The 9,729-nt window shown below is 48.0% G+C and overlaps 1 long non-coding RNA gene across 1 annotated transcript; it reads left to right on the top strand.

Moving 5' to 3' along the window:
* The first annotated feature begins 3,530 nt into the window (after window positions 1–3,530).
* Window positions 3,531–6,313, top strand: LOC147996913 (uncharacterized). The gene is made up of 2 exons (XR_015652333.1): window positions 3,531–3,630; window positions 3,985–6,313. It is a non-coding gene; the product is annotated as an uncharacterized LOC147996913 (long non-coding RNA).
* Window positions 6,314–9,729: the final 3,416 nt, after the last annotated feature.

Below are 9,729 nucleotides of genomic sequence, written 5' to 3'. Positions count from 1 at the left end.
TCTCTCTGGTCACTGGCTTTCATGGGTGTATGCGTTGTGGAAGGTACAGTGTGGCCTGCCTGAGGACCAAACTGTGCGTCTCTCTCTCTCCCAACCGGCTGGGGTCTGGACTGCCTAGGATGTCCCAGAGGACTGATGTCCGTGGACCTTCCCTATCAGGTGCCCAAGGCTTTCATAGCTAATTCAGTCAGCCAGTGAAGAGGAATGTAGAAAGGTGATTCTCCCACTGCAGAGGGGAGGAAACCTGGCCAACCTTACAAAGATTATCGCTTGATCTCTGATACTGGGTCATTTCATGAGAAGTTTGGGAGACTGAACAGGTGTTGCAGTAAAAGAGCTTCTCAACCGGTTCCTGCCCTTAATGCGCTGAGCTTCTCCCCTAGGCTCTTTCTGACCTGGGTGCTCTCTCGCTCCAGCGGGCCATAAGCACTAGTGCTAATTTATCTCAGCTCCACTCTGGCTTCCAAGGCACTCTCTGACCAAGGCGGTCTGCGGGTCATTCTAGCATGGCATCTTGCCACACTAGTCTCTAGGGTTAGTTCCAGTACCCGTGGGGCCGAATGGAGCTAACCATAATTAATCTCTAATTAGTATCTCTCCCGGCAGCTCCCTGCTAGCTGAGAACTCTCTGGTTCCAGCTACCCGGTCAAATCAGGGCTCCACAAGTCCAGCATGGGCTACCTATCCCTGCCACGGACTCTGCCCACACTCCCAACAACAGTGAAGTCATGACTCAATAAACTGTAATTTATCAATCAGATTTATATGTTAAATTCTCAGTCCACAATACATCCTCACAATGAACTCACAACCAATTGAAAAGGATAGAAACTACCCCACGTAGATAAGATAAATTTCCTACAAAAATCTATCCCAACTGCCTTGACAATTCATTCAAGACCACCTTTTCCATCTCCATCTTGATTCTCCCTCCCCTTCCCCTTCTCTCCTGCATTACAAAAGCTTTGTCCCTGCCTTATTTTTTTACTGTCCAATCATAGCCTTGACCTAACTTGTGCCATCCCTCATCTGCATATAGACATCAACCTACAAGTAAGAACACAGAACACAGGTTGCTCTGTCTGCCCTCTGTTAACACATGCAGTGTGCATATGTGTATGCATGCTTGTGTGTGTGTGTGCTTGTGTGTGTGCATGTACGCACACGTGAGTGGGCCCCGCGAGAGGGGTGGTGGTGGTGTGTGTGTTGCACAACAGTGGGAGAACCTTAGGACCCTAGTAACCAGCTAGCTTGCTTGCTTTCTCTCTCTCTCTCTCTCTCTCTCTCTCTCTTTCTTTCTTTGTTTTTGTTTTGTCGTTGTTGTTGTTGGTTTTTGAAATTTCCAAGTGCTGGGATTAAAGGGATGTGCCACCACACCTGGCTAAATTTTTATTTTTCAATCAAGCTCCTTTGGCAGAATGTTCTAGAAGTGGTTCAAGCACAGCGTTGTCAAACCCAACACTGTCCTCTTTTGCATTCTTTTGGTTCTGCATGTACTTCTCTCTCTGCTTCCCCATTGCCTGGGCAGTGTTTAACTTTAGGAGGCACCTGCTATGTTGTCTTGACCTCCCAGGCAGTTGTCATTATCCTGTGGACCTACAGTTTCTTAAGATTTGGCAGACAATGCAGATAAAGTTTCTTGGTTAGTGCTGCCAGCCCAATATTGGGCCATTCCCAGACTCTGAGCACCTACAGGGCAGAAAGGACCCCAGCCCATCTCTGCTGTCTGACAGCTTGGGAGTGCACAGGATGTTTTTGCAAGAGATAAGGAAAAGAAGGCCTCAGGGAAGCCACACTGTGGTGTCCTGCCGGCAGGGGGAGTGAGTGGGCTACAAACGGACCTCAGCTCCTTTGCAGGTAGAGGAAAGAGGAGAGGTTGGGCTATGTCTCTGGAGTACAGGAGGAGGAGTTTTGGCCCCCTAAGAAGGGTAGCATCAGCTGTTTGTGTGCATGTTGTGAGTCTAAGTCTGGACACACCTAAAACCAGGGCTTTACAGACACTCTGCAAAGTACATGTAGATTTCCCCAGGTTTGGAAGGAAACCGAGGCCTGGAAAAGCTGAATTCCCTGTAAGTAGGCTGTGGTTATCAGAGCATTCTCAATGCCGGCTTGTGGTTTCCCCTGACAGCTACTCCCATGTTTGAGTGAGTGCTCCAGACTTTATGATTTTAGAGAAATCGGCTCTTAACTGGCCCCATCTGTCACTTTATTTCTCCTTCCTGTCCTTAAACATGCACTACCCTGATTACTTGTTCATTCTGAGTGTCAGCTCTATGAAGGTGAGACTCAGTTTGCTTTGTTCACCAGAATTGTGGCTGGCAGGTGGTAGGAACCTAAGTGTTTGGAGTGAGTGACTTCATTGGCCATGAGATTCAGATGAAGAGGAAGCTACATAATTGCCCAAACCTCAGAAACAGAAACAGGTCAGTAGTAGTACCTGCATCCTAGAGCTGTCATCAAGGCAAACGTGTCAGGCGTGGCTGGCACATGTGACTGAGCAGTAAAGGCGCTTGCTGATTGTGACTTCAGTTCTGGGGCCCATGTGATAGAAGGAGAGAACCGACTCCTGCTGACTATCCCCTCTGTTCTCCACACATTCCCTGTGGCCTGTGTCTGTATGCACATGCACACACAAGCAGATGTAGTAAGGAGATGTCAGGTGTGTGGCAGGGTCGGCTGTTGCTCTTACCTTGTGTCCTTTTCCTCATGCAGAGATGACTGACACCCCGAGCTGGGAGTGTGTCTCCAGGGAGGTGTTGAATTCATTGTGAGATCTGCTCTCGGTAGCAGATTATAGGGCAGTGGGCCTTGCGTGCCTTGGGACAGTGGGAGCAAAGATGTCTGAGATTGCCAGTGGGTTGGAAGCTTAGGGCCATTGAGGCCAGCCTGAGCTGGGGCGGGCTGAGGTTTGTGGGTCCCACCCACATCCACAAGGTTAGAGACAATGGCGGGCGAGGACTGAAGGGCATCCCTCAAATGAACGCTCAGGATCTGTGGGCTAATGCGGAGTTCCCACATGCTGCAAACCTGTCACAGGACAAGGACCGGCCTTCTCAGCACCATTCCATGCCATGAACGCCTGCTGCTGCTCTTGGCCCTCCTTGTTTCTCACTGAACTGAGAAATGGAAACGCATGGTCAGAGTGAGGCCGCAGAGCTGGGTGGTATGAAGGTGGGTGTATGTCTACAGCAGAGGCCTACAGTACATCCCTAACCCTACAGTGTTTCAGGGCACAGAGAGGTAACTAACTGAAGGGTGTGGCTGAACACTGCCATGAGACAGTCTCAGGAAAATGGAGGATCATTTGGGTAGCCAGGAAATACGGTTTTAGTCTTCATTGCTATGATAAAAATACCTGACAAGCAATTTAGGGGGAAAGGTTTTATTTATTTATTTATTTACTTACTTATTTATTTATTTATTTATTTATTTATTTATTTATTATTTTTAAGATTTATTTATTTACTATATGTAAGAATACCGTAGCTGTCTTCAGACACACCAGAAGAGGGCATCGGATCTCTTTACAGATGGTTGTGAGCCACCATGTGGTTGCTGGGAATTGAACTCAGGACCTCTGGAAGAGCAATCGGGTGCTCTTAAACGCTGAGCCATCTCTCCAGCCCCTGGGTGAGTTTTTAACCTCAACTCAAATAAGAAAACCTTTCATAGGTCAACCTAATTATATAACCCTCACAGACTGTCTTGCCAGGCGATGCTAGGTTGTGTCAAGTGCACAGTTAAAGCCATCGCAGTTCCTTTACCTTTCTTCATCTTTGGAGCTAATAACCTGAGCCAGCCCTCATACCATCTGTGGGGTGAATGTGGGACAGGCCTAGCAAGACAGCTGGCCACGGCTGTGGTTCTGCAAGGCAGATGTGCAGCAGCCAGATGTCAGCTGTGCATTTCAGTAAGGGAGCCCGGGTCAGCCCTGAGCAGAGAGTGCTGCTGAGAAGGTGAGAGTGGACATGTTTCCTAAATTAGGGCTTTTCTGCTGTGAGTGTTCCTTTCTGTTGTGTTTTTGATCATCGTTGGAATAAAGAATGAAGTAAGAGAGCAGCCACATCCAGGAGCTCAAGATTTCAAGGACACGTGAGTCATCTGAATCCTGCATGGGGCTCACTCAGGCCTCTGTAGCAGCTCTGGGCAGCCTAGATCCTGTTTGCCCAGCATACCACCCTGCCTGCCTGCCTTAGCCTCTGCACCTACTCTCATCCCGTGCTTCCAACACCAACATTTCTGGGGAAATAGGCAATCAATCAGATGGACTCTGTAGTACTGAAACGTGGGCACTTTGTAATACACCGAGGTTGAGACCCAAATTCATGCCCTTCTCACCCCCTGCAGTCCCAGTGGCCTCCCTACTAACAGCTGCTAGACTTTTACTTTTTGTTTCAATTTAAAATTAATTAGGACTGGAGAGGTGGCTTAGCAGTTAAGAGCACTCGTTGCCCTGGCAGAGGACCAGGCTCACTTTCCAGCACCCACAGGGTGCTTCGCAACCAGTTCCATGGGATCCCACTCCCTCTTCCGACCTCCATGGGCACCAGGCATATACATGGTACACATATAATGCGGTGAAATACTCACTACATGAAATAATTCTTACAAAGCAGCTTTGCTTTATGTGTGAGGGCATGCATGCCACTTGTGTATGTGGACGTCAGAGGGTGGCAGCAGAGGGGGTGGCCTTTGGGGGTGGGACTCTGTACATGGCCCCCTCCTCCAACAGCAGTGCCATTTGACTCCATTTTTGGTTTTCCCATGTGACAATGCTTTCTGGTGTGAAACAAAAGCTTTCATGTTCTATGCACTCTAAATTGTCCTGCCACTGCCACCACCACCACCACCATCACCACCACCACCACCATCACCACCACCACCACCAACGCCACCGCCACTGCTGCTGCCAGTGCCACCACAACCCTTGGGCCTCTACCAGATCTTCTTGTCCAAAACCAGCAAGACCTTTTCTTTTCTGAACCCTTGCTATCCTAGGTTCTGGAAATGGTAGTCCTAGTTCAAAAGTCCTGGTCTAGGAGTGTGAAATGGTCTCTTGTGTGCCCCTCTCTCTGAGCAGGTGCATTACTGCAGCTCTGTAACCCCGGGCGATTCTCTGGACTTTCAAGATGGCCCTTAAATGCCTGCCATGCAGTCACTGTCTATTTTAGGTCCTCTACCTGGTTCATCAGCAAGTCTGCTGGGGCAACATTTCTACCTCGGCAGATCTCATGGACCTAGTTCACAATAGTCCGTTCTGGATGTCCTGTCACTTGATAGTCAAGCATGTCATCAAAAGGAGGACCTAGTCATGTGACAGGAGCTATTTCTCAAACATCTCTGTTACGGGTGGCCCAGCTTCACTCTAGAGCCCAGGGGTCTTGCCTGGTGGCTCTCTGGTGTTTACACAGAGCGAGGTCCGTGTTGTATTTCTCATGCTTGCCTGTAGTTCCAGCACACAGGGCTTCTTACGTCTCAAGAGCCCAGTGCCAGCTCACTTACCCAGCCGTCCGTGCTGCCTGGAGAGACCTTTTCCATTTGAGGCTTCACTGCAAGCTGGTGGCTTTCAATGTTACCACAGAGCTCCTAGGAGTGCAATGTGTCCTCTAGAATCAAAGGAGGGCTGCTTCCTTTCCAGAAAGTTCGATTTATCTTTTGCTTTTTTTCTTCATTTATTTTGGTGCTAGAATTGAACCCCGGGCCTAGAGGATGCTTAGTGCATGCTCTACCATAGTTTTCCCTTTTACTATGGCTTTTACTCTGAAGGAGATGTCCTGGCAAAGGGTGACCATTGGATGCCTAAAACTCAGTGTTCTTATCTATTCCAATGGAAGAAGAGGTTTGAACACATTCCGCATGCATTTGACTTAGCATCAGAGCTGCGTTAACTCCCTTGGCTTTAGCTATCATCCAGAGAGATTGTGGCCATTTGGATGGCAGAACACTACACATACGTCATATTGATCACATGATGCGACTGGGCAGGAAAGGCAAGCACTGGTCAGTACCCTGTTTCTCAGAGCTGGGCTTGAGAATGTGGACAGTGAACCCTGTGAAGATGGGGGGGCCACATTTTCCTCTGCGAGCTTGAGAAGTCACAGGGTTTCCTGGAGAAGAGTGACATGCTCAGGTTCACATTTGAGGAAAGAAGCATCCTGGGTCGCGGTCAGAGTAGTCAAAGAAAATGTGTGTCTTGGATGAGTAGGGTGGTGGGTGGTGGGGTGGTGGGGTGGTGGTGAGAGAATGGATTCCACAGTTACTTAGAGGCAGAAGCTTTGTGGGGTGAATAAACAAGTCCTCTGCTGGTGTATCATCAAACTGTTTGAAGCTTTGGTCCTCATACTATCAAGTGGAAGGTTTGGGACCGGCTGACTTTGGAGAAGTCTCAGGAACTAAGGTCATGTTCTCTCCCTTTCACTGACCCTGAAAGTGAAGCTGGCAGTTCTGATGTTTCCTTCCGGGTGGAGTAAGCAGGCCTTGAAAACTTCCCCTTGGTCCTCTGTGGTCCCAAGGATCTCAGCTTCCTGAAGGTTTATTATAGGGTCTGACCTTTAACTCAAGCCATGTAGGCTGACAATGCAGCAGCCTCAGAACTCCAGTATTAATTCCCCTGAGCCTGGCACAAAGCTCAAGCCAGATCGCTAGGCTGCTGCTCCAGTCATACTACCTGTCCCTTGACCAAACTTTCCACCTTGCTTCAAGCTTTCCTTCCTGATCCATCTTCTGTCCACAGGAAGTGGTGCTATCTTCCCTACCCTTCAGGCCCCTCTGGCCAGGCAGCTCTTTGGACTCTAAGTGAGGATATCAAGTAGGACCTAAGCCATAGAGTGCACGAGGGACAGGCCTTCTAGTAAGCTGTTAGAGGCTGGGGAAATGGCTTTTGGATAGAGTGCTTGCTACCCAAGCATGAGGACCGGAGTTCAGATCCCCAGAACACACTTAAGCTGATGTGGTGATGGGTTTGTCTGTAATCCAGACACCCTAGTGCAGTGCCCCTAGCATGATGTGGGATGGAAACCAGTGAGTCCCTGGAAGTCTGTGGGTCAGCTAGCCTGGCACAGGCTGTGCTGAGATGCTCTCAAACTGGTGGTTTAAATGAGAATGGTCTCCACAGGCTCATATGTTTAAATGCATGATCCTGGGTGGAACCATTTGGGAACAATTGGGAGGTGTGGCCTATTGTTGATGGGGGCGGGCTTTGAAGCTTCAGATGTAAGTTCTTAGCTACTGCTCCAGCGCCATGCCTGCCTGCTTGCCTGCTGCCTGCCTGCCCGCTGCCTGCCTGCCTGCCTGCTTGCCTGCCTGCCTGCCTGCCTACCTGCCTGCCTGCCTGCCTGCCTGCCTGCCGCCTGCCTGCTGCCTGCCTGCCTGCTACCATGTTTTCCACCATGATGGCGTGGACTAACCCTCTAAGACCATAAGTAAGCCCTCAATAAAATGCTTCCTTTTATAAGTTTCCTTGTACATTGTCTCTGCACAGCAATAGAACAGAAACTAAGACACAAACCAAACAGAAGGCAGGGACCTACACTGGAGCTTGTCCTCTGGCCCCTGTACATATACTGCTTGCACTCAAATAAGAACACATGGGCATTAGAAAACAAATAAAAAATGTTAAAAAAGATCCCTCGCAAGACTAAAAACCACTCTTCTCTGGCCTTGCATTTGTGCCTCTTCATTTGCATTTGAGGGTTTGTGGGTCCCTCTGGTGACACTGGGAATTGGGTGACCCGAGTTGGTTGAGACTCTGGCCTTGCAAAGCTCAGCCTTAAAGCATCTCAAGACTGTGTGGGTTTTACAACTTTGTTAGCAAAGAGCCATCAGTAGGTTAAGTGAATACCACTACTCTGTTTTGTTCACAAACCACTATACTGGTTCGCAGCTGTGAGTCTTTGCAGTATTTTTTACTTACTAATGTTGATTAACCCCCCAAGAGTGGGCATTAATCTGAGAAACTGTGTCAGTGAAGCCTTAGTCTTAGCCTGTTACGGAACCACACAGCCAGCCTGGCCATTCTCCACTTCCTTTTATTCACCTCAGGCCAAAAGACAAAAGGAACTCACCATTAAATGGTCTGTCATCAGTTAGGGTTTCTATTGCTATGTGACTAAAGCAACTTTAGGGGAAAGGGGTTTATTTCTGCTCAGAGTTTCATATCATAATTCATCAGCAAAACAGCAAGGACAGGAACTGAAGCAGAGCAGGAACCTGGAGGCAGGAGCTGATGTGAGGCCGTGGAGGGTGCTACTCACGGGCTTGCTCTCCCCATAGCTTGCTCAGACTGCTTCTTTATAGAACCAGGACCACCAGCTGAAGGTTGGTCTCACCCACATTGCCTGCCCACATTCACATCAATGACTAAGAAAATGCCCTACAGCCTTGCCTGCAGCCAGATCTTAATGGAGGCATTTTCTTTTTTCTTTTTTTTTTTTTTTTTGCTCTTTTTTTTTTTGGAGCTGGGGACCGAACCCAGGGCCTTGCGCTTCCTAGGCAAGCGCTCTACCACAGAGCTAAATCCCCAGCCCCAATGGAGGCATTTTCTTAATTGAGGTTCCCTCCTCTTAGATGACTTCAGCTTTAGTTGACATAAAAGTAACTATCACAGTTTCCAAATATAAGTGTTTTATATATATAAATTAGGTAAGAAAATTGAATAAGGGGCTAGAGAGATGGCTCAGTGGTTAAACTCTTGCCATTCTTCCAGAGGAGCCAGGTTGAACCCTCAATACCTATGTGGCAATTCTTAACTACCTGAAACTCCAGCTCTAGATTCTTTTTCTGCCTTCTGCAGACACCAAGCACATACATGGTTCACAGATATAGACACAGGCAAAATATCCATTTGCCTAAAGTTTAAAAAAGCCTTTTAAATTTAAGGAAAGAGGAGAAGGCACCTAAATAGGAAAGAACTGAGCACATCTATTTGCAGACCATGTGATTTGTTTTGTTTGTTTTGGTTTTCTGAGATTCCACGGAACTTGGTCTGGACTCATGTGAGCTGAGATTACAGATGTGCACTACCAGCACAGCTGAAGAAACAGCTCAAAGGTAAAGAGCAGTTAACGCATTTCCAGAGGACCCTGGTTGGCTCCCAGCACCCACATTGAGCGGTTCACAACCACCCATAACTCTAGTTCTAAGGGATCTGACACACCCTCTTCTGGCCTCTGTGGGTACTACATGCACACGGTGTACATAAACACGTGGAAACGCACAGACATAACTCCAGACAGGTGTGCATCACCACAGACAGCGTTATGATGTTACCGTCATTGCAGAAAATTCCAAATGATCCACTAAAAACTATTATCAGGACTAATACAGCTGGTTTCAAGATTAGTATACAAAATATGATATATTTTTACACATATAGCAATGACAACAGCAAAAAGAACAAAATGCTTAGGGAATTTAGCAAAAACAAGTCCACAGTGTATACTGTGAAAACCACAGAGGATGACTGAAAGACAGAAGACCATGCTCATGGATGAGAAGACAGTATTGGTAAGACGGCAGTATTACCCAGATATAGAGTCCAGGAATTGCAATCCCACCTTTGGGCCAGCAGATGACTCGGTACGTCAATGTCAATGCATTCCGTGCACAGACCTGATGAGCTGAGTGTGATCCCAGGACCCACACTAACAACTGGATGTGGAGGTGTACGCCTATGATCCCAGCACTCCTATAGTGAGACAGGCGACTCGCCCAGTGAGGCTGGCTGGATAC

This window comes from Rattus norvegicus, chromosome 1, assembly GCF_021556685.1.
Source record: "Rattus norvegicus strain SHRSP/BbbUtx chromosome 1, alternate assembly SHRSP_T2T, whole genome shotgun sequence".
Lineage (NCBI taxonomy): Eukaryota > Metazoa > Chordata > Mammalia > Rodentia > Muridae > Rattus > Rattus norvegicus.
The sequence above is the reverse complement of the archived record's forward strand: the minus strand, read 5'-3'. Positions and strand labels throughout refer to the sequence as shown.